The following is a 24,053-nucleotide window of genomic DNA, read 5'->3' as shown; positions in this document are numbered from 1 at the left end:
TGCGTCCATAGCTAGCACAGACCCAAACACACCACATGACTGAGAGGTGGCTTGAGCCCTGTATCCAGTAGCTGGTAGCCCCATGCTCTAAATCGTTCCAATGCATCGGTCAAGGATGAAGGACCGAGTCAGCACCACTGAGACTCGAACCCGAAGTGTAGACTATGCCAGGCCGGTACCCTTCCGGCCGCTTGCAGATGGTTCCAAAATCTGCGCCGTATTCACAGGCAGCACGCAAGGAATGCAGCCAACATCCGGTGCATACTGGGCTGTGTGTGTCTGAGGAGCTGGTGGTATGTGACATGTCTGTGACAGAACAGAGCCCCGCACTTTCAAATACTCTGTCACAGTCACCCCACGACAAGAAGCAGAGAGTCCTCACAGCAAAAAAGGAAGGCTAGCCCATACTGCCAAGTGCTTGCCATCATTTCCAATAAAGATGTGTACACAGAGCACGAGGTAACGGCCTTTCAAAGGAGTCAAGATGGCCATACCAGCAAGAGAGGGGAAAACATCAAGCACAGGCCTCCCCTCTCCTTACCTTCCCCCAGAGAATGCAGCTGACATCCGGTGCATCCTGGGCCGTGTGTCTCTGAGGAGCGGGTGGTATGTGGCATGCCTGCGACAGAACAGAGCCCCCGCACTTTCAAATACTCTGTCACAGTCACCCCACGACAAGAAGCAGAGAGGCCTCACAACAAAAGGGAAGGCTTAGCCCATACTGCCAAGTGCTTGCCATCATTTCCAATAAAGATGTGCACACAAAGCACGAGGAAAACGGCATGTTGAAGGAGTCAAGATGGCCACACCAGCAGGAGAGGGGAAAAATATCAAGCACAGTCCTCCCCTCTCCTTACCTTCCCCCAGATAATGCAGCTAACATCCGGTGCATCCTGTGCTGTGTGTGTCTGAGGAGCGGGTGGTATGTGACATGCCTGCGACAGAACAGAGCCCCCGCACTCCCAAAGACTCTCTGCCACTGTCACCCCACGACAAGAAGCAGAGAGGCCTCACAACAAAAGGGAAGGCTAGCCCATACTGCCAAGTCGAATCAAGATGGCCAAAACAGGAGGAGAGGGGAAAAACATCAAGCCCAGTCCTCCCCTCTCCTTACCTTCCCCCGGGCCGTGCAGGACCTGGGACACAATGCTCACGCTGCGGTCCGGAGCCCAGCAAAGAACCGAGCGAGGCAATCCAGCTCAACTGTGACCCCAAGCCCCGCAGGGGGCCCAGGAGCAGTGCCGCACCTGAGGGAGGCGAGGGCCCCGCCACACAGCCCCCCCCAGGGGGCCAGCAATCGGTGCTCCCCAGTGCCCCGCACCGGGAAGAAAAAGTCCAACCTGCCGGAGGCAGGAAAAATTTAAACTGAGTGACATGGATGTGGGGGAGGAGTTATAGGGATTTAAAGAAATAGAAGAAGGTCCTGTGTCGGAGGCGGGTGCCTCATGAAGTAAGTACTGGGACGAGGAAGAGTGGACGTGGAGGTAATGTCTCAGCTCTCGGCATCTGCTTAAGATATGATTGCTGAGCATCCGTTTACTGCGCATGCTCCGCTGGTTCACATCCTTTCACTGCGCATGCTCCGCTGGTTGACATCCTTTCACTGCGCATGCTCCGCTGGTTCGTACTGCCGCCTGTGCCTCTCGTCCTTTCCTGTGAATGCTCTAGTGACCAGTGTCTCGGCACTGGGTGTTGAATACAGGACATCCTTTTACTGCGCATGCTCCAGTGATAAGTATTCTGTCTGTGCATTGTTCTCCCGGAGCATCCCTCTGTGCTATGCTGCGCATGCTCTACTGGTGGCTCTCGTGCGCAGCATAGCACAATGCGCAATCATTGAGCATGCGCATGGTGTTCCATTATGTACGCATGCGCAGCTCATCACACGTTCCCTGTGCATACTTTTGTGATTAGTGTCCCAGTGCTCTGCATGAGTTATGGGTGTCTTGGTTCTTGGCCCCTGAGCATGCGCAGTTTGCTACGTGGTTCCTGCCCTACTGCGCACGCTCTAGTGAGCAGTGTCTCAATCTGTTCTTTGGTTTTGCGCCCCGGGTCCGGCCAATCTGCAGTCATTCCCCGACTGCCCTGAGGTGCCGCCTCTTACATACATTACGGAGTTGCACATGCAGCCTGGACTGGGCCCCATTACCTGCCATAGGGTTCTACAGCGCCTTTAAGCGCCACGGCTGTGTCGCAGCGCTATACATCATGCATGTACAATTAATAACGGGTCATTCTCTAGCAACGCTCTGATCGCTCACAGTATCTGTGGGTTCCCCTCCCGCTCCCCAATGCAAACATCAGATCCCACACACTTGGTGTTAGGCCATCTGCACGGGGTGGGGGTGTAGTGGGCATCTGCATGGGGTGGGGGTGTAGTGGGCATCTGCACTGGGTGGGGGTGTAATGGGCATCTACACAAGGGCCATGTAGTGGACATCTGTACGGGGTGTGGGTGTAATGGCATCTGCAGAGGGTGGGGGTGTAATGGGCATCTACACAAGGGCTGTGCAGTGGGCATCTGCACGGGGTGGGGGTGTAGTGGGCATCTGCACGGGGTGGGGGTGTAATGGACATCTCTACGGGGTGGGGGTGTAATGGCATCTGCAGGGGGTGGGGTGTAATGGCATCTGCAGGGGGTGGGGGTGTAATGGGCATCTACACAAGGGCTGTGCATTGGGCATCTGCACGGGGTGGGGGTGTAGTGACCATCTGCACGGGGTGGGGGTGTAGTGGCCATCTGCACGGGGTGGGGGTGTAATGGGCATCTACACAAGGGCTGTGCAGTGGGCATCTGCAGGGGGTGGGGTGTAATGGGCATCTACACAAGGGCTGTGCAGTGGGCATCTGCACAGGGTGGGGGTGTAATGGGCATCTACACAAGGGCCATGTAGTGGGCATCTGTACGGGGTGGGAGTGTAATGGGCATCTACACAAGGGCTGTGCAGTGGGAATCTGCAGGGGGTGGGGTGTAATGGGCATCTACACAAGGGCTGTGCAGTGGGCATCTGCACGGGGTGGGGGTGTAATGGGCATCTACACAAGGGCCATGTAGTGGGCATCTGTACGGGGTGGGAGTGTAATGGGCATCTACACAAGGGCCGTGTACTGGGCCTCTGCACGGGGCGGGGGTGTAATGGGCCTTCTGCATGGGGTGGGGGTGTAGTGGACATCTGCACGGGGTGGGGGTGTATTGGGCATCTTACACAAGGGCCCAGTGGTGGGCATCTGCACGGGGTGGGGGTGTAATGGGCATCTACACAAGGGCCTGTGTAGTGGGCACCAGTGCAGGGTGCTGTGCAATGGAACCAAATGTGGCCCTGGAAATGTGTTTCCAAGTGGCCCCATGGTAACATATATTGGAAATTTTGTAACAAATTTGTGACTTCATCCCACTGAAAAGTGGCCCATGGTACAGAGGCCCACCAGGAAATCGCAGGAGTTCCCCGTAGGCCTCTCCACCACTGGTGCTGTGAGATGGGCATTCATACAGCGGGATATGCTGTGGGCATCTATACAGAGGGCTGTGCAGTGGGCGTCTGTATGGGGGCTGTGCTGTGGGCATCTGAACAGAGGGCTGTACTGTGGGCATCTGTACCAGGGTCTGTTTAGTTGTCACCTGTGCAGAAGACTGTGCTTTTGGCCTCTACAAGGGGAGGATATGCAGTGGGCAGCTCTACATGTACTGTGCAGTGGGTGTGTGCAAGGGGGCAATATGCAGTGGGCATCTGTGCAGTGGGCATCTGTACAGGGGTCTCTGATGTGAGCGTCTGGGGGCTGTGCAGTGGGTGCCTGTACAGGGGGTTGTACTGTGGGCATCTGTACCGGGGTCTGTTTAGTTGTCACCTGTGCAGAAGACTGTGCTTTTGGCCTCTACAAGGGGAGGATATGCAGTGGGCAGCTCTACATGTACTGTGCAGTGGGTGTCTGCAAGGGGGCAATATGCAGTGGGCATCTGTGCAGTGGGCATCTGTACAAGGGTCTCTGATGTGAGCGTCTGCAAGGGGGGCTATGCAGTGGTCATCTGTATGGGGGACTCTGCAGTGTGCATCTGTACGGGTTCTGTGCAGTGGATGTCTGCTAAGGGGGTTATGAAGTGGACGTCTGCAAGGGGGGATATGCAGTGGGCAGCTCTACATGGGACTGTGCTGTGGGTGTCTGCAAGGAGGCAATATGCAGTGGGCATTTGTTCGGTTGCTATGCAGTGGGTGTCTGCAAATGGGGATTATGCAGTGGGCAGCTATACATGGGGCTGTGCAGTGGGCATCTGTATGAGGGGCTGAGAGATGGGCATTTGCAGCACCCACCCGGGAGGTCCCCGGGAGGGCTGAATGATGCCTAGGCCCGGCCATGCTACTCCTCCGGCCTCTCCTGTTCCTGATCCCTTTTCTATGATTACTTTTTTTGTACAAAGTGCTTCCCATCATCCGCACCTGCCCTGGGAATACAACCTCAGTGGCTCACTTTTGACAGCCACCAGGGTCGGACTGGGGCATAAAATTGGCTCGGGCACCAATGAAAACTTGGCTCATAGTTGCAAATGGCTTGGACAATTTACATTAGGTTTTTGATAAAATGTAATGCAAATTGTGCGATTTAAAGGTTATTTATTCAGCAACAATGCTCAAAACTACTAGTTGCATAGTGCAGTAACTCATGAAAGTGGCACACTTAAACCAAACAAAACGGTCCCACACTAGCATTTAGCGTTTTTGCAAAGTTCTTGACTCGCAATGTAATAAAACCTGTTTCATTTGTATAGCAGTGATTTATTGACACTGGGTAGGAGTTGCCTAACGTGGGGTGTAGTTTGGGAGTGGCACTCATGCTGAGCATGGGGCTGGGGGTCGCAATGTAGTTTTTCAGCGTGGGCACCACATGGACTAGAAACTACCCTGGGTGGACGGTCCCCTTTTTGTCTCCCTGGAACCTTAAATGCTACGTTAACAGATCTGTCGGGATTGCTTACAGCCTCTCTGTGACCACACAGGTTCTCTTCCTTGAAGTTCGATAATCTGGGAGATGGGCCCTTTAGACGCTCTTAATGCTTCAATGAGCGCTGTGAGTTACGCAGCCTGTGCAGAATAATGCATGGGCAACCTTTTCATAAACACTGTCTTATACTCTCCTTCCACAAGTCATACTACTGCTGCCCCTGTCCATCTTTGCCCAACCTCCTGATCAATTGTGGAAGAGCCGTCAACAAAAAGTACCTCACCCTCTGTCATGCACAGTCCCTTGCTTTGGGAATGTCATCCTCCTCCCCCTCATCAGTCCTCTGTTGTAGGCATGTCTGTTAAAAAGGTGGCAGGGTTCACTGTTTTATAGCTAACCACCTGAATATGGGGTTTAGAAATGATATCTCATATGCGGAAGACCTTTGCACAGTCAGAGCAGATTTTGACGTTTCTAGAATGGCAAACAAAGAATGTTCCACATACAACATGACTGAACACCATTACAATTGTAGAACTTTTCTCTATTGCAAAAGCAGCAGCTGCTAAAGCTTGTTCGCATGCAAACTGCCCTTGCATCACTGTATCCAAAGTGCTGCTATAATGGGCCAATGGCTTATGGCATATAGTGCTCTTCTGAGTTAATACCGCCGTCATAAGATGGCCATCCGAATGTGAAAACAAGTAAAATTCCTGCGTGTAATGTGTGGTGGCTAGTACGGATGCCGAACTAATGACTTCTTTTAAGTCGTCAAACTGTTTGATCATTTTTGCCGTTCACTGTCCAATTGCGTTGATTTTGTGACCGGGTATATCACTGTGTTACCCAGGGACGTAGATGGCACGATGATCCCCTGGTCCAGTAGGGCCGGTATTGTCTTTCTAATACCTTCCTCTGCCTCCCTCGATAATGGATAATGTTTTACCCTGGGCAGCACGGCAACTGGCTTTAGTGTTATGCGCACAGGGGTCACGTCTTTCAATAACCCAACATCATGTGGATTTGTAGTCCACAACTGTCAAGGCACGTGTTGTAAGTTCTCTTGTAAGTAGAGGTGGAGTTAATGCTGCCATCAAGGGACACTGCACTCTTCGGTACTGTATCATTATGTCACAGGGGTTACAGATCTCTAGGATAATGACCCCATCTTTGTCGTTTTTTTCAAACAATTTGTCATCATAATTTCCTTTAGGTGTACCGTTGCATCTACACAGCGCACTGGGCGCCACTCACATCTGTCCCTGTCCATTCCTAACAGTCCAACCCTCTTGTCTGAAACCAACAACCCGGGTCCAAAACCACCTCCTCCTCGAAACCCCCCTCTTCCTCACTACGGGCCTCCATGTTGCCACTGAGGGCTGGGATATTGTTGACCCCGCCCACTGTTCTTGTCCTCCTTCAGCCCAGAGCACCACTATTGATTTCAAAGTTGACACCAGTAAACTTGTTGGGAAGGGATTTGTTAAGCAAACTGAATATGACCATTTTGTTCTCCAAAGAAAGGGTTTGTTCTCCAAAGAAAGGGTAATGGGTTCAATGCCAGGAATCTGTTATGACAGTTTTGGCGATAACGAGAGCAATGTTCAGTGACGGCGCTACTAGGGGAGTACCCGTGCAGTAACAGCGTTGTTGAGTTGGGTAACAGGCGTTCACAGCAAGCTATGGAGAGTGCCGTCTGACTTTTCTTTCGGACCAGCTCTGCCCAAAGACCATGTCCCATGTACTATTTTCAGGCTAGATTTGAAGGGGGAGCACATTGCGAATTTCACGATAGTTCTCATAGACCGAGATGAAGAGGAAGGTTAGTGGTGGACTGTTTTGTGTATTGACCCTGTTCAGCCATTGAGTGGGGTATCGATTGGGCAGTTTTGAAGATGCCGATATTGATGGCGAAATGATATTGGAGGTGTGCATTCCTTGTCAAATGATTCAGCATAGGAATGCCCCATGTCCTGTACTTATTGTTATATTATGTTATGTTACTTGGCATTTATATAGCGCCTTAAGTATCATAGGTATGATCTCAAAGCGCTGGTAGGTTGAACGCCCTCGGGAACCGTAGTTCAAGTCAGTAGAGAGAGAATCATAAGGTGCATGGGTGCACTGGATATGTGTGCAGCCGGTGTGGCAGTTGCATGATAGCTGCTTCTTAGCGGTAGGTGTGGTGTTTGGGAGGTCAGGTATATGTGTTCATTCTGGAGGATTGACACCCAGGGCGTCATTACGAGGTTGGAGGTAACCATGGAGCTATTAGCTCCATGGCTGCCTCCAAAACCCTACCGACTCCTCCCTGGTGAATGGAGCAATTACCGTTCCATTCCAAGGTTGGCGGGACCGGTAATTCCCCATTCACCAGGGCCCTTCCCCATTCCCATTTCAGTCCCATAGGGCTCAATGGGAATGGGGAAGGTGCTAATAACTGTACCGTTAATTACGGTACCGTTATTAGCTCCAAAGTCCCTTTGCGGGTCCCGCTAAGGGAACTCGTAGTAGGGCGGTAAGGGATTACCGGCACCGGTGCCCTTACCGCCCACCTTGCAATGAGGGCCCCAGACTGATTTCTGGCTGCGTTAGGCCCGAGGAGACGCTTAAGCTAGCGGTGTGTTCTCTGCTAGCTGTGTTTACTTAGGATGATGAGGAGTATGTGGCGGGTGTTAGCATGAGAACAGCTTATACCGAATGTGTCATAGTATCGCTGTGTTCTAATTGAGTGGTGGTGTATAGGAGAGAGTAAGCATGGTAGTGTGATATGGTGGTTATCGGTAAGGCGCTTGAGATCAAGCACTCCATCTGTACCATCTATTCTATCCGTTTTATTTACTCTGTCTGTTCATTCCCCTTCGTCTGTTCATCCATTTCGTCTGTTTCATCCATTTAATCTATTAGTCCTTCCATCGATTCCATCGACTCAACCCTTCATCCACATGATATACTCCATCCATTCCGTAGACCCATTTCATCCTTCCCATCCGTTTAATGTGTTCTATCTGTTCCATCCTTCCTATTTATTCGATCCACTCTGTGTGTTCCATCCGCTCTATCCGTTCCATCCACTCCATTAGTTCCATCTGCTCTATCCGTTCCATCCACGCCATCTGTTCCATCTACTCCATCTGCTCTAATTCGTTCCATCTTCTATATTCGTTCCATCCACTCCATCAGTTCCAACCACTCCATCAGTTCCAACCACTCCATCAGTTCCATCCACTCTACCTGTTCCATCCACTCTACCTGTTCCATCCACTCTACCTGTTCCATCCACTCCATCTGTTCCATCCACTCCATTTGTTTCATCAACTCCATCTGCTCTGTCTACTGTATCCGTTTCATCCACTGCATCCGTTCCATCCACTCGATTCGTTCCATCAGTTCCATTCGTTAAAACTACCCATCCTTTCCATCTGTTCAATATGCTCGTTTGTCTCATCCGTTCCATCCACTCATCCGCTCTATCCGTTCCATCCCTACCATCTACTCCATGTGTTCTATCCACTCATCCGTTCCATCCACTCTATCTGTTCCATCCACGCTATCTGTTCCATCCACTCCATCTGTTCCATCCACTCCATTTGTTTCATCAACTCCATCTGGTCTGTCTACTGTATCCGTTTCATCCACTGCATGCGTTGCATCCACTCGATTTGTTCCATTTGTTAAAACTACTCATCCTTTCCATCCGTTCAATCTGCTTGTTCGTCTCATCCGTTCCATCCACTCATCTGTTCTATCCGTTCCATCCCTACCATCTACTCCGTCCGTTCCATCCACTCTGTCCGTTCCATCCACTCCATCCGTTCCATCCACTCCATCCGTTGCATCTACTCCATCCGTTCCATCCAGTCTGCGTGTTTCATCCATTTCTTCCGTTCCCATCTGCCCCATCTGTTCCGACTTCCATTCGTCCCATCTATTCCTTTTGTTCCATCTATACCATCCGTTCCATTAATTCGAACCAGTACGTCCACTCCGTTCCATCTGTTTCGTCTGTTCCATTCGCTCAGTCGGTTCCATCCGTTCCGGCCAGTGCATCCACTTGAGCTAGCACTCCGTTCCATCCACTCCAGCCAGTATGTCCACTCTGTTCCATCTGTTTCATCTGCTCCATCCGCTCCATCTGCTCCATCCTCTCCATCCTCTCCAACCGTTCATTCTGACAAGTAGACTCAGTCCAACCAGCTCTCCTTTCCATCCGTTCCATCCGTTTCATTCACTCTATCTGTTTCATTCACTCAATCTGTTCCGTCCGTTCTATCCGTTCCATCCATTCCATTCATTCTATCCACTCCACCTGTTCCATCTACTCCCTCCATTCCTTTATCCACTTTATCCATCCACTCCATCCTTTCCACACGTTCGATCTGCTTTTCCGTTTTGTCTACTTCATCCGTTCTTTATATTTCATCTGTTTGTTATATTTCATCTGTTGCTTACATTTCATCTGTTCAGGGTACTTCTATTCCTCCTCTTCTTCCGTTCCCTCCAGTTCTTCCGTTCCATCCAATTCTCCCATTCCATCTTTTTATATTTCATCCGTTCCTTATATTTCGTCTGTTCAGGATACTTCTTCTATTCCCCCTCTTCTTCCGTTCCCTCCAGTTCTTCCGTTCCCTCCAGTTCTTCCATTCCCTCCAGTTCTTCCGTTCCATCCAATTCTTCTTTCATCCCATCCAATTCTTCCATTTCATCCACTTTGTCCGTTTCATCCACTTCGTCCGTTTCATCCACTTCGTCTGTTTCATCCACTTCGTCCGTTCCACCTGCTTCATCCACTTTGTCCGTTTCATCCACTTAGTCCGTTTCATCCACTTTGTCCATTTCATCCACTTCGTCCGTTCCACCTGCTTCATCCACTTCATCCGTTTCATCTACTTGATCCGTTCTATCCACTTCATCCGTTCCATCCACTTCATCCGTTTCATCCACTTCATCCGTTTCATCCACTTCATCCGTTTCATCCACTTCATTAGTTCTACTCAGTTTATCTGTTTTATTTACACTGGCCGTTTTAGTTTTCTGTTTGTCCGATCAGGTCTCTATGCTGGATTGTTATATTTGATTTAACAACCTTGGGTTTCTGTTTATTGTGGTTGTTTATTCTGTTTGTGCTAAGAGTCGATTTTTAAGGGAAGAGCCACGTTTTCAGTAATTTGCGGAAAGACATGAGGTCTTCGGTGAGTCGAATGTGGGGTGGAAGTGAGTTCCACAGAGTGGGGACCAAGGCTGAGAATGATGATCCAACTAACCTGACTGAGTTGGTGTTTGGTATCACTAGGTGGCGGGAAGAGCTTGATCTTAGAGTGCGCGGTGGATGGTAGGGTTTTATCTGTACTACCTTGAAGGTATTGAGGTCTGGTTTTATGCATTGCTTGGTGAGAGATGCATAAGATTTTGAAGGTCACCCTTCGTCCAACCGGGAGCCAGTGGTTTTGAGAGCTGGGGAGGTGTGGTCTCTTGGGCCAAGTGCTAGTAGCAGTTTGGCTGCTGCATTTTGTGCTCTTTGTAGTTTAGTCAGGTGGTATGCTTGGACTCCGAGGTAGAGGGAGTTAGCATAGTCCAGTCTTGACATTACAATTGATTGGACTGCAGCGAATCTGTTGGGAAAGGAGAGGTATGGAAAAATGCACCTAAGAATTTTGAGGTGGTAGTGGCAGGACTTGGAGACTTTGTTGACTTGGTGCGAGAGGGTTAGGTCAGAGTCGAGAGTGCATCCAAGGTTATTTACTGAGGTTGAGGTTGTCGAGGGATTTCCCATGGATGATGGCCGGGGTAGAGGGGGTGAAAGAAGTTAGGTGTTGCCACACATCAGGATTTCAGTTTTGGTGGGGTTTAAAAGGAGGTGGTTGTGGTCATCCAGTGATCAATGTCAAGGAGGCAGGCAGCGAGGTCGGGCTGGCAGCTGGGTTTTGAGTTAAGGAGTTTTAGGATTAGTTGGGTGCCGTCGGTGTAGTTGTAGTACAGGATATTGTGCGAGCGGATTATTCGTGGGAGCGTGGACATATAGAGGTTAAACAGGAGGGCTGATAGGCACACTCCTTGTGGAACTCCGGTATTGTCTGGTCGGGCGGCGGAAACAAAGAAGGAGAGGAGGGTTATTTGGTTCCTATTGTTGAGGAAGGATGTTATCCACTTGAGAGCGTTTTCACGAATTCCTAGGGAGTGGAGGCGGTCAAGGAGGATTGAGTGGTTGATTGTGTCCAAGGCGGCGGATAGGTCAAGAAGGATTAGTGCAGCGCATGCCGCAGAGTCTGCAGTGTTTTTAAGGTCCTCCCAGATTGAGATCAGGGTGGTTTCGGTTCCGTGTCGTGGTCTGAAACCTGATTGAGCGTGCTCTAGGAGATTGTTGGCTTCGACAAAGGCATTTAGTTGGGAGTAAGCGGTTTGATCGATGAGTTTAGCAAGGAACCTGGTGTTTGAGATGGGGCGGTAGTTTTTGGGGTCAAGAGGGTCGAGGGAAGGTTTTTTTAGAAGGGGCTTGACATGAGCAGTTTTGAACGCGTCGGGAAAAATTCCTGAGGAGAGGGAGTCGTTTATGATGGTTCTCGCGTATTCTCCTGCGCAGGTAGATGTAAATATTTCTTTGAGGGTTGAGGCTGGGCAGGGGTCTAGTGGGAGCCCGGAAGGTTTCCGAGCAGAGAGAGATTTGAGAAATTGTTCAGTTGATCTTGGAGTGAACGAGACAAAGGTCGGGTGGGTTACAGTTGCAGGCGGTGGGTTGGCAGGTGGGGTGGATGGATTGTGTGGTGGGTGCAAGATTGCCAGTTTGTTGATTAGGGAGTTTGTTCTTTTGAGAGCAGTGGTGTAGACGTGGAGAGAGAGTGAGTTGCAGAGTGACTGAGAAGGGGTTAATTGTTGGTGGTACATGATGGTTTGGTGAAGTCAGAGATGATTTGGTTTGGTGAAGTCAGAGATGATTTTGTGGAGTTCCTTGCTGGGGTTTTCACAGTTGAGGATTCAAGAGTTGTAATGGGCTTTTTTTGCTTTCTGGATTTCGGCTTTGAAGTGGCGATGGTGCCGGGCCAAGGTGGATCTGCTCAGGGTGGTTTTATCTTTCCACCATTTGCGTTCGAGGGATTTATATAATTGTTTTGCAGTCTTCAGTTCTGGTGTAAACCATCTTGGAAAAGGGCCATGGCGAGCAGATGATTGGCAAGTGGGGGTGAGCGGGATTAATGATGTATTGAGCCATCAGTGAAAGGCGTCGGTGGTCAAGTGTTCATTGCGTGGGGAGGTAGGGGGAGGAGACTGTAGGAGCGCGTCAGCTAGGTCGGGAAGGATTTTTAGTTTCTTCCACGATGTGTGTAGATTTAGAGGTTCTGGTACGGGTACAGGGAGCGGGGCGGGTGAGCGAATGTTGAAAGGGACAATGAAGTGATCGGACCAGATGATAAGGGTGGGGGGTGTTAGGGAGAATTCTCTGTTTAGGCTGAATTTCCCTACCTAGTGAGTCCCCCAGCAGCTTTGCTGGATTTCTGGGGTTTCTTTTTTTCTCCTGCCAAGAGTGAGACACTTTTACCCTCACTCTTGGGCATGTTTGAAGTATGTTTCTTTGGTTTACCTTGTGTTGAATGGGCTATGGGGTCTTTTACCCCATAGGGCCTCATGTATTTTTGTGATGTGGGTTACACAGCACCCTCTGTGCAGTAACCCAGGGGTGTCCTAGGGACTCCCCAACATAGACTCCATACCCTGGGACTGACTACTGTCTCCCAGGGCATGTAAAGTCACCAATGACTTTACTAGTCTTAAATCCTGAACAGAACCAGTACAAACCATCATATTGTGGATGTACTGGCTGGGGCAATTCGATTGCCCCAGGGTCTGTTAGTCGAGGGGGCACGTCTCCATCCCCCCTGATCGAGTTTTGGCTGGTGGCAGTGGAAACTACTTTTTATATTCAACCGCGAATATTTTCCTATGGGATTTCCCATTGTTTTAGGCTAATACATTTATTTATTTATTTACGGTAGCCTCAAACATACCGCCGGTTTATATATTTATTATTATAACTCCGGTTGGGATTTTTTGCCAAAACTTGATTCTAAAATGGCGTTGGCGTTCGCCTCTGTAACTCTGACCCAAAGTGAAGCCCTTTGTTCCACTTTTGGCGGGCTTCTCCACAGAAGCCCTCCAAAGTGGTGCCACTCTGTCTGGGGTACTTAGGAGGGGTGGAGGGGGATTTAGGCACCCTGGACTGAGTTACCTTGGTAACTCAAGTCGCACTCCGTCCTGATTGGCCCAAGTGGTGAGCCGGCCGGCTCACCACTTAGCATGTTTGAGTGACAGCTAGGCTGGGTGAATGGGGGTTTGCTGCATAAAAGCAGGGCTTTGGGGACTGGAACTTTAGAAGTCGCCACAGGACCTAAGAATCCGACGAGGGAAGAGCTGAGCCGACCTGCTACGACGACACCACCGGTGGAGCCCTGCTGAACCGTCTCACCACTTTTCCCAACGACCGAGGAGAGCTCTTAACAGAGTGTCTCCTTCCTTGACTGGTGGGGACAACCAGTTTTCACCTTCTTTCCGCTTCTTCGAGGTATCTCGTGGCCGCCTTGCCATTGCCAAGCACCCCGGCAACCGGAATACCACACTTTTACCACAACCGCGAAAGTCGGTACAACCCTTTAACCGGAGGACTCCGCGGCTGGTTTCTTCCCGGGCAGTGCAACGACCTTCCTCTTCTGCTCTTCAGCGAGATCTTCTTCTTCTCTGACCGACGTCGAGCCTTGCTGCCACTGCCTGGAACAACTGCCACCGCTGGAGGATCCTTCCCGTTTAAGGTACCGTGTTCCGCCTGGCTTCCCTTGCCACCGACTGTACGGGGTAGTTTTAGCCCCCGGCTTTCGAACCTGGGATTGCCTGGGACACCCTGGCTAAACTTTCTAAGCCTCTTTAAACTCTTTCCGAACTCTTTTGCAAGACTCTGAATCCCTAATAACTGTGTGATCTTGGGCACATTTTCGCTCTGTCTGCTCTAAGAGTGGGCCCTGCCTAGTGACTTTTGCTCACCTGTGACTTTGTGCTTCCTTGAACTTACAAAAAGTGTTCTTGACCTTAGAGTGGTGTGTTTATCCTATTTCTGCTATTTTTCCCCCCCTTCTTTGAACCTACTAGAGTGTCATCTAAAGTTAAGCACTCACCTCTGTTTGAATTATGTGGTGTTAACCAAGAGTTGTCTAGTTAGGAATAAGGGTTGGGACTGCTTTCCATATAACTGTGTTTGGAGTGTTTTACTATATATTGCTAGAGTGTTTTCAACTTATGTGTTCTTAAAAATAAATAACTATATACTTTTGAAACCAAGCTCTGGTCAGTGTTTGCTTGTACTATTGTGTTTGAGTACATATTGTGTATACTTTGCATACTGCCTAACTCTTCTTGAGGGAAGTCTTGACTGCTCAGCCACAGCTACCAGGTAAATCTGGGTGGTACAGACTGCTACCAAGTGGGTTTACTGCTATACCTGTAGTCTTAAATCTTTTGCAGTGTTCCCCAAGGGAACTGCACAGGTTTCTGCCTAACACTGGTGTACAGCGGTGGGATTTGTATTGAGTATACATTTTAATGTGGTTTAGATACTTTAGTGCAACTAACCACAAAGCCTAGCACTGTAAAAGTAATCCTTTAACATGTCAGTTATAGAAAGCTATAGTCAAGAGTCCCTTGCAGCAAAAACTGCTGATTGTTTAAGAGTGCTCTGTAAACATAAAGATCTCATGACTAAGGGCAAGAAAATGGAGCTGATTGAAAGATTGTTAGCTAACCAAAGTCTGGGTGATGGTTCAGAGGAACCTACCACTCCAGCAAATGTAGATGACAGTATTGAAATTGACATAGAACAAAATGTTGATGATTTTGAGGAAGAGTCAGAAGAGGAGGGTGAGGCTGTTGTGACTGTCCCCCCTAGGCCTCTGCCGGCTCTACCTGCTGTACCTACTGGGCCTTTACCAGGTCCCACATTTAGTCCTCAGTACTATGAACTGGAGAAAATGAAACTAGAATTGGAGTATAAAAAACTTAATGCTCAAACTGAAAAAGAACTAAGGCTAAGGGAAATGGAGCTCAAGCATGAGCTAGAAATGAAGAAATTGTCTGTTGAGAATGCTTCTCTCTCTGGCTCCTCTAGAAGTTCCAGTCCTAAAAGACCCCGGATGCCTAAAGAATTGGTTGGTATGTATGAGCCTAAGTTGGATGTGTTGGATTGGTTGTCTCTGTTTGAATATAATCATGGGCTCCAGAACATCACAGGAAATGACTTACTCACCTGGTTGTCCTCTAGACTTCCCCCTGTTGCAACTGATGTGGTAATGGAGATGGGGGAGGAGGATAAGAAGGACTATGAATGTGTGAAAATAGCTTTGATAGCTAGGTTTGGGAAGACCCCTTCCCAGTATCTTAAGAGGTTTAGGAGCCTCAAAAAGCATGATGGTACCCCTTGGGCTACCTGGGTGAGTGAAGGGTTGAAAAACTTAGAGGGATGGATTAAGGGTTACAAGGTGAACACTTATGAGGGTATGAAGAATTTGTTTATGTTGGAGACTATTTATGATGCCTGCTCTCCTGAGCTCAGACAACACTTGGCTGATTCCAAGGAATTAGATTCCCAGAAACTAGCTAAGGCTGCTGACTTGTGGGTTGCCAACAGGGCCACTCACAAGGATTCTGGGGTAACTCAGAAGAAGGATGGGGAAAAACAGCCTAAAAAGGACTCCAAAGAGAATTCTAATACTACAAATTCCAAAGAGGGCCCCAAACAAAACCATAAGGGTAAGCCACAAGGGAAACCGAATCAGGCTAGTGTACCTTCTGGTCCCAGACCAGAAGGAGGTCAGAACAAGCCTCCATTCCAGCGAGCCTTTGGCTCATGCTTTGTTTGTAAGGCTACTGACCATGTGAAAGGAGATCCCAGATGTAAAGGTAAACCTTCAGGGGTCCAGCTTGCCTCCTTAGCCTTCGCTCCAGAAGAGGAAGTACATATGGCAAGTGGAAACTTTCTATTACTGGCTGATGAACCCACTGGAGTCTCAGCTAGTGTTTCTTTAGTCTCTCTGGGGTTGTGGGAACAACAGAATTTAGATGTCTATAACTCTATCCCAGATAATACTAAAGAGTATTATAAGGACAGTGTCCAGGTGAATGGTCAGGAGACTTCTGCCATTAGGGACACTGGAGCCAGCATAACTGTGGTGGATGAATCATTTCTCAAGGCAGAGGATGTTGCTAAGGCACCCAAATGCCTCACCAAGTTAGCTGGTGGGCCTGTGCAGATGTGTCCCCAGTTACCAGTTCTCATCCAGTGTAATGATATGGCTGTGAAAATACCGGTCAGTGTACAATGTGAAGTGCCAGGTAGGGTTCTGTTGGGTAATGACCTCAAAGCTCTTGGAGTTGTGTCACATACCCCCAGACCACCTAGTAAAAGGTTACAGGAGCTCACAAAACCTGCAAGGGAGAAAACCCTGAGGGGGTTATCTCAGGAGATGATGACAGAGATCACTCCTCTCCCACTGGAGCAACTTACTGCAGTAACTACCAGATCAGGAGCAAAGGGGCAACCCAAGACTCCTAGGAAAAAGCCAGCAGCAAGCACTCCGGTGTTTCCAACAAGGACTTCCCCTAGGTTGTCCAAAGTTACACCTGTAACTCCACCTCCAGCTGAGGCTGAGAGGGAGGTACAACCCTGTGTGGTTGAGCTAGACTCTGAAGAAGAGCTAGAAGGAGGCCCAAACCTTATTGGAGATTTGGACCCTGAGGACCATCCTGAGCTGCAGTCTTTACTGGCAGAAGGTGGGCCTAGCAGGGCAGCTTTTCGTAAGGGGCAAAGAGAATGTCCAACTCTGGAAGGCCTCCGCCACCAGGCAGCTTCTCAGGCTGATGGGCAAGAGCCTGGGAAGTATAGGTTGCACTGGGAAGATGGCCTCTTCTACAGTGAACCAACTGAGTCTGAACCTGGAGACTACAAGCGCCTTGTAGTCCCCCAAGAGAACAGACAACAGTTCTTACAACTAGCCCATGAGATACCTTTGGCTGGTCACTTGAGTTTCAAGAAGACCAAGGAAAGGCTCTCTCTCTACTTTTATTGGCCAAAGATGGGGGCTGAAGTAGATAGATATTGTAAGAGCTGCCATACCTGCCAGACTTCTGGTAAGGTTGGTTCCAAGAATGTGGCACTTTTAGTGCCTCTCCCAGTTGTGGGAGTCCCATTTGAGAGGGTAGGGATTGACATTGTTGGTCCCCTTGATCCCCCAACCTCCTCAGGCAACAGGTTTATACTTGTTGTAGTAGACCATGCTACTAGGTACCCTGAGGCAATTCCTATGAGGACTGTTACAGCTCCGGCTGTGGCTAAGGCCCTCCTTGGTATTTTTACCAGGGTTGGGTTTCCTAAGGAAGTAATCTCTGACAGGGGGTCAAACTTTATGTCCCACTACATGAAAGCCATGTGGAAAACCGGTGGAGTTACTTACAAGTTCTCAACAGCATACCACCCTCAGACAAACGGGTTGGTTGAGAGGTTCAACAGAACCATGAAGAGCGTGATAGGTGCTTTAGAGGAACCCCTTAAAAAGAAGTGGGACCTTCTACTGCCATGCCTTCTCTTTGCTTATAGAGAAGTCCCTCAGGAGGGAGTAGGTTATTCTCCCTTTGAGCTTCTCTATGGCCATCCAGTCAGAGGTCCATTGGCCCTGATTAAGGAGGGATTGGAAGGAGCTCCTCCCCTCAAACCAGTCAGAGTGACTGACTATGTGATAGGTCTCCGGAGGAGAATGTCACACATGATGGCAGAAGCAAGTGACAACTTGAAAGCTGGTCAAGCTCTGGTCAAACATTGGCATGACCAGAAGGCTAACATGGTTGAGTTTACTCAAGACCAGCTAGTTCTAGTTATGCTCCCAACAAGGCAGAGGGCCTTGCAAGACAAATGGATGGGACCCTTCAAGATTGTGGGAAAACTTGGAGAGGTCAACTATCTGGTGGATCTGGGCAGACCCAGGGAAGCTCCTAGAGTCTTCCACACCAACAGACTAAAATCATACATCTCCAGACCTGAAGTAGGGGCCTTGCTCCTAGCTTCAGCTGCAGAGGAAGAAGAGAGTGAATCTCTCCCTGATCTCCTTAGAGGTGTGCCTTTAGATGAAAAAGTTGAAGGAGTCAATCTCTCTTCAGACCTGACACCTGAGCAACAAGAGGAGTGCAAATCTATGTTAAATCAGTTTGCCTCCCTGTTCTCACTTTCACCAGGCTTGACCCCTTGGGGCCAGCATGATATACTCACTGGTGACTGTCTGCCAGTCAAAAGCAGAGGGTACAGAATGTCAGAACATATCAGAACCCACATCAAAGGAGAGGTCAAGAAGATGCTTGATCTTGGGGTAATAGAGCCCTCTACTAGTCCATGGTCTAGCCCAGTTGTGTTAGTACCAAAGGCAGGATCCAAAGACTTGAGATTCTGTGTGGACTATAGAGCTCTAAATGCAGTCACCAAGACTGATGCCCACCCTTTGCCAAGGACAGATGAGTTGGTGGATAAACTTGGTGCAGCCAAGTACCTCAGCACATTTGACCTTACGTCAGGCTATTGGCAAATAGCCCTGACAGACCATGCCAAGGAGAAAACTGCATTTTCCATCCCAGTTGGCTTGTACCAGTTTAAGGTCATGCCTTTTGGATTAAAAAATGCACCTGCCACATTCCAGAGGATGGTGAACCAAGTTCTGGCTGGGATGGAAGATTTCTGCATGGCATACTTGGATGACATTGCAGTCTTCAGCCACTCCTGGGAGGAACATGTGAACCACCTAGGACATGTGTTGCAGGCTCTTGAACAGGCCCATTTGACAATCAAAGCCAGTAAGTGCCAGATTGGTCAAAGTAAAGTGGTCTACCTTGGGCATGAGGTAGGAGCTGGAGAAATAAGGCCATTGCTCAGCAAGATTGAAGCTGTGCAAAATTGGACAACACCAACTACTCAAACCCAAGTGAGAGCCTTCCTAGGCCTCACTGGGTATTACAGGAATTTCATTGAGAACTATGGGACCATAGCTTCTCCACTGAATGTAATCTCCTCTCCTAAATTCCCTAAAAAGGTAAAATGGAATGAGGAGTGCAATCAGGCCTTTGAAAAACTGAAGAAAGCTCTTTGCCAAGCTCCAGTACTAAAAGCTCCTGACTACCACCAAACTTTCATTGTACAAACTGATGCTTCCAATGTAGGTATAGGTGCAGTTCTAAGCCAACTGGATGAGAAGGGTAGGGAGCACCCCATTTGCTTCATCAGTAGGAAACTGAAGGATCCTGAGACAAGGTGGGCAACAATCGAAAGAGAATGCTTTGCTATTGTGTGGGCACTGAAGAAGTTTAGGCCATACTTGTATGGTTCTACTTTTGTTATTCAGACTGACCACCAACCCTTGAGATGGTTAATGCAAATGAAAGGGGAAAATCCAAAACTATTGAGATGGTCAATCTGCCTGCAAGGGTTTGATTTCACCATTGAGCACAGGTCAGGGTGTCACCATCAAAATGCTGATGGACTCTCTAGGATGTATATCATCGACTAGAGGTATGAGGTTCATCCAGGAGTGGATTAACTCCTCCTGTCCCTTAGTCTGGGGGGGGGCGAGTGTTTGGGAGAATTCTCTGTTTAGGCTGAATTTCCCTACCTAGTGAGTCCCCCAGCTGCTTTGCTGGATTTCTGGGGTTTCTTTTTTTCTCCTGCCAAGAGTGAGACACTTTTACCCTCACTCTTGGGCATGTTTGAAGTATGTTTCTTTGGTTTCCCTTTTGTTGAATGGGCTATGGGGTCTTTTACCCCATAGGGCCTCATGTATTTTTGTGATGTGGGTTACACAGCACCCTCTGTGCAGTAACCCAGGGGTGTCCTAGGGACTCCCCAACATAGACTCCATACCCTGGGACTGACTACTGTCTCCCAGGGCATGTAAAGTCACCAATGACTTTACTAGTCTTAAATCCTGAACAGAACCAGTACAAACCATCATATTGTGGACGTACTGGCTGGGGCAATTTGATTGCCCCAGGGTCTGTTAGTCGAGGGGGCACGTCTCCGTCCCCCCTGATCGAGTTTTGGCTGGTGGCAGTGGAAACTACTTTTTAAATTCAACCGCAAATATTTTCCTATGGGATTTCCCATTGTTTTAGGCTAATACATTTATTTATTTATTTACGGTAGCCTCAAACATACCGCCGGTTTATATATTTATTATTATAACTCCGGTTGGGATTTTTTCCAAAACTTGATTCTAAAATGGCGTTGGCGTTCGCCTCTGTAACTCTGACCCAAAGTGGAGCCCTTTGTTCCACTTTTGGCGGGCTTCTCCACAGAAGCCCTCCAAAGTGGTGCCACTCTGTCTGGGGTGCTTAGGAGGGGTGGAGGGGGATTTAGGCACCCTGGACTGAGTTACCTTGGTAACTCAAGTCGCACTCCGTCCTGATTGGCCCAGCTGCAAGAAACCAGGTGGTTAAGCAACCTCTAGGAGATGGACCTTGTGGTCCATAAACTGTGCCGAGATCGCCAAAGCAGCAGCAACAAGAATCCAAAGAAAGACACATGGACGCATGCAGAAGAAAAGCCGACCCAAGTCCCTGGAACCGTTGCCGTGCCCCAGCCATAATCAAGGTAATGGAAGCCGCAGGTAACCCGAGTCTGGTCTGGGGAGGTACTCTACTCAAACCAAGAGCCAAGAAGTACTCTGGAGTCATCTCCCTCGTCCTAGCGATGATCTAAAAAACTGGGAAAGATGAGAGTGGCTCAGGAGTCCTCTCCCTCGTCATAGTGGGTCCATAAACAAGGTTGAAACTGGTGTTAAAGGACTAACTGTCTGGGAGTAATCTCCCCAACAATAAGAGACTAATAAAGGAACAAGAAACTCTAATGTATCAGTGCCAATGAAGAGAAGATTGAAAAGGACAATGAAACAAGGGATTCTTAAAACCTTATTTCAAATGACTGTACAAAGACCCTCAAGGTTGATCCAGACAGACCAGGAGAAGGGGGTCATTCTCTTGGTCGTAGCTGTGTTGTCGAGTCATAACTGTTAGGAAAGATTTCCATTTATGTGTAATGTTCCCTCTAGTTGTGAACCCCCCCAACTTTTTGCTTTGTTTAAACACCATAGTCTGACTTTACCAGAGGAGCCCAGCCTTCTGCTGCGCTCCTCTGGGCTTTTTGCTCACTTCATTCTGGGGAAAATGACATACCCTTAAAGAAAGTAAGTACTGGGAGACTTTGTTTCCCTAAGTCCTTTCCAATGTTGCAACTTTTCTGAAACATTTGTACAATCTACCTTACAGTCCAGTGCACTTGGGTCTAATAGTCATTTCCAAAGGCCCTAGATACTCTCAAAGGATTTTTTAGGAGATGTGAAGATGTGTCACGGACAGGGCTGGGAGCAGTTTATCTTTTCATATATTTTTAACCCTTTCCTGCCAAGTAAACTGCATTAACCGCGTTTGGCACAGACTGGTGGCCTGGCTCCAAAATGGCCATGCCACACGGTTCTTTGTCTTGTCCTTTGGCCATCTTGCCCCTTCACCTTCCCCAGGTCGAGCCAATCCAGGTCAGTCCTTATTTGGGCATGCATTCTCCCGCGAAACGTAAAGCTTTCACAGGCTTCTGCATGCCTTGTGTGTGTGCCTCCAGAATGTGGGCTGGGATGTCTGACCCCAATACACATCCTGGTTGCCAGAGAGTCTGGAGTACTGTGAATGCCTGGGACCACCGTGGTCCGTGATTGGTCCACGTATGGTAAGCCTGAATGTGAGCAGATCTCCCATTGGGTCCTCTTCATTCTGGATAAGAGAAGGGCCCACACAGCCATACCATGTCGATCTCTGGAGTTCTCACTGAACGCAGGACAGGATCCAAGTATCCTGAAACTAAAAAGCTAAGCCGGGGAATCGCTGGTGACCTGCTGGAAGGTTTGGCACCCTGAGCCTACTGTCTTCTCGCTGGACCGCTCTGCGTCTGGTCGTCCTAGAAGGTCTGCAAAGAGGCTTCGACCCATTGGAATAGTGGGATCAACTATTCTCGGCATCTTCATCAAACCCGGCAAGTAAGCCTTCTCGGAAGCGTCCCTGGGCCAACCAGTGGGCTGACCAGTTTACGCAGGACCTTTGCCCTGATATCATCGCTGTTTCGAGGAGACACTTGAAACTTGGTACGTCGCTAGCTCTGTGTTTGCGGCACTCTCACACCGAATTTTGTACACTTGGTGTTCCCAGGTCTGGAGTAAAGTGAGTGCGCCCGAACTGGAGTATACACGGTTACCGGTCGCCCAGCCATGGTGACGAACATTGCAGGTGCGCTGCTTTTGTGCCCCTCTTGCCCCTGAAGCTTGCTGCATTTAAACTGGCCTGATCCATGCACCAGGAGTGGAGAGATCATCATTGTCCCGTTTGGGCATCATGACTGTATCTTTGTAGCTGAAAGCCGCAGAGCCACCAAATTGCTGCACTTGAACCTGCAACCAAAGTGGACTCGACTGCCGAAATTTGGTCCTGAGTGCGCCGGGGGTTGGTGAGTAATTACAACCCTAACCAGTGGCACCTAGCGCCTCCATCCATTTTTACGCACAAGTGGCCCCTGAGGTCTCCTCTCCTTTCCACTACTAGTGCGAACTAGCAAACCATTCCCGAGCTCTGGAACCTGTTCTGCCCTGTTGAGGAGACCCTCCACGAATAATGGGAATTTATTCTTCATTGCCTCATCTACCTTCCTGAGCTGCTACAGACCCTTGAAGAGACCCTGTTTTGCCCATCTTCATTACTGCGTGCGTCAGCATTGCAAGTACATTTGAGCAATAGGTTCCACTCTTCTTAGGGACTGGACTGCCTGTCTGTTTCCTTCCCCTTTTAGGTACGGACCGATTTTGTGCATTAACCCTTTATTGTTTGTTTGTTTGTTTATTCACTTTTTTTGCGCACCAGACCCTTAGGTAACAGGGCGCAGCAGTAAGAAGATGCAGGGCTTACAACGTTACAAAATATACACAATATACAATATAAAGGCTTACATAGTTACAAAGTAAACAAAATATACACTTCAGAGGCATTTATGGTTACACAGCCATAAATGGTGTGCAGATATGCAAGTAACAAAGTGTTGCAGAGTTTAACAAGGAGAGTTGTACAAGTGAGAAAAGGTGATCTAGGTACAGTGTAGGCCAGGGTGGGAGACAAGGGGTCAGTAGAGATAAGGTGTTTGATGGCGTTTTTTCTGAAGTGTAGGTAGGGTTGGTCTGCTCTTATGTCTAGTGGCAATGAGTTCCATAATTTGGCAGCCTTCACTGGGAAACTTTTGCCGCTAATTGTGGTGAGCTTGTATCAAGGTATGGCCAGGCAGTTGGTGTTGCCAGCTCTAGTAGGTCTGAGAGAGATTCTTCTGTGAAGTTTCTCTGTAAGGTAACTAGGGGCCGCATTGTTTAGTGCTTTGTGAGTCAGTGATAATGTCTTAAGCTGAATTTTGTCGCCAGTAGACAGCCATTTGTGATGGCGTCTAATGGAGAAGATATGGGTTCTTTTGTTTATTCCAAGTGCTGCTCTCAAGGCATTACTTTGTAATGTTCAGAGCCTCCAGATGGTGGTTTTGTTAGCACCACTGTATAGGGCATTACAGTAGTCAATTCTGGATAGTATTAAGGCTCTGGCCAGGATCAGGCAACTGTCGTTGGAGAGGAATGGCTTGCCAGCTCTTATCAGCTTGCAGGTGTAGGCCGTGATAGAGGCCAAGGATTTGACCTGTTTATCAAAAGACAAAGTGGAGTCCAAGTAGAAACCAAGGGTTTTTACTTCCTTGGCGACTTTTATGGTATTCCCGTCGCTATTGAATGAAGAAAATTCCTGCCCTAGTTTTTTGATGTTGGCGTGTGTGCCCATGAATATCAACTCCGTCTTATCATCGTTCAGGCACAGGCCTTGAGTAGCCATCCAAGCCTGGATGATAGGATATACCCTGTTCACCAACTCTGTGTCCTTACTATGATCCCCAGAAAGCGGGACCCCATTTAGACCCCATTGGTCTTGTATATATGTATTTAGATAGGATTGTATTGATCTAAAACTATTATTGTGATTGTGAT

The 24,053-nt window shown here is 48.7% G+C and overlaps 1 long non-coding RNA gene across 1 annotated transcript in view; it reads left to right on the top strand.

Annotated features, from left to right (window-relative positions):
* Positions 1-2,076: 2,076 nt before the first annotated feature.
* The window catches only part of LOC138467175 (uncharacterized), a 64,361-nt gene continuing 42,384 nt past the window's right edge, over positions 2,077-24,053 (top strand). The window contains exon 1 of the long non-coding RNA XR_011268095.1: positions 2,077-2,214. This is a non-coding gene — a long non-coding RNA (uncharacterized lncRNA). The remainder of the gene's footprint in view (positions 2,215-24,053) is intronic.

This window comes from Ambystoma mexicanum, chromosome 4q, assembly GCF_040938575.1.
Source record: "Ambystoma mexicanum isolate Mex_15411 chromosome 4q, UKY_AmexF1_1, whole genome shotgun sequence".
NCBI lineage: Eukaryota > Metazoa > Chordata > Amphibia > Caudata > Ambystomatidae > Ambystoma > Ambystoma mexicanum.
The sequence above is the reverse complement of the archived record's forward strand: the minus strand, read 5'-3'. Positions and strand labels throughout refer to the sequence as shown.